This window comes from Camelina sativa, unplaced genomic scaffold (assembly GCF_000633955.1).
Source record: "Camelina sativa cultivar DH55 unplaced genomic scaffold, Cs unpScaffold27788, whole genome shotgun sequence".
NCBI lineage: Eukaryota > Viridiplantae > Streptophyta > Magnoliopsida > Brassicales > Brassicaceae > Camelina > Camelina sativa.
This window is the reverse complement of record NW_010948750.1, coordinates 1-238: the sequence shown is the minus strand read 5'-3', so window position 1 is coordinate 238 and position 238 is coordinate 1. Positions and strand designations below refer to the sequence as shown.

The 238-nt window shown below is 38.7% G+C and overlaps 1 long non-coding RNA gene across 1 annotated transcript; it reads left to right on the top strand.

The window, feature by feature from the left end:
- On the top strand, positions 1–238 carry LOC109132144. The gene is made up of 2 exons (XR_002037390.1): positions 1–44; positions 141–238. It is a non-coding gene; the product is annotated as an uncharacterized LOC109132144 (long non-coding RNA).

Below are 238 nucleotides of genomic sequence, written 5' to 3'. Positions count from 1 at the left end.
ATTTGGCTGAATCCGATTCCGATGTCGACGAGTTTGACTACTCTGTAAGTTGTTTTCCCCATTGTAAATGATAGCTATCATCATGGGTTAATTAATAAGAATAATAATGTCTCTGTTGTGTTTCCTTCTTTTGGTTTCAGAATAATAAAATCGCTGATACTTCAGCTGACCAAGCCCGGAAAGGGAAAGATATCCAGGGGATTCCTTGGGACAGGCTTAGTATTACGAGAGAGAAATA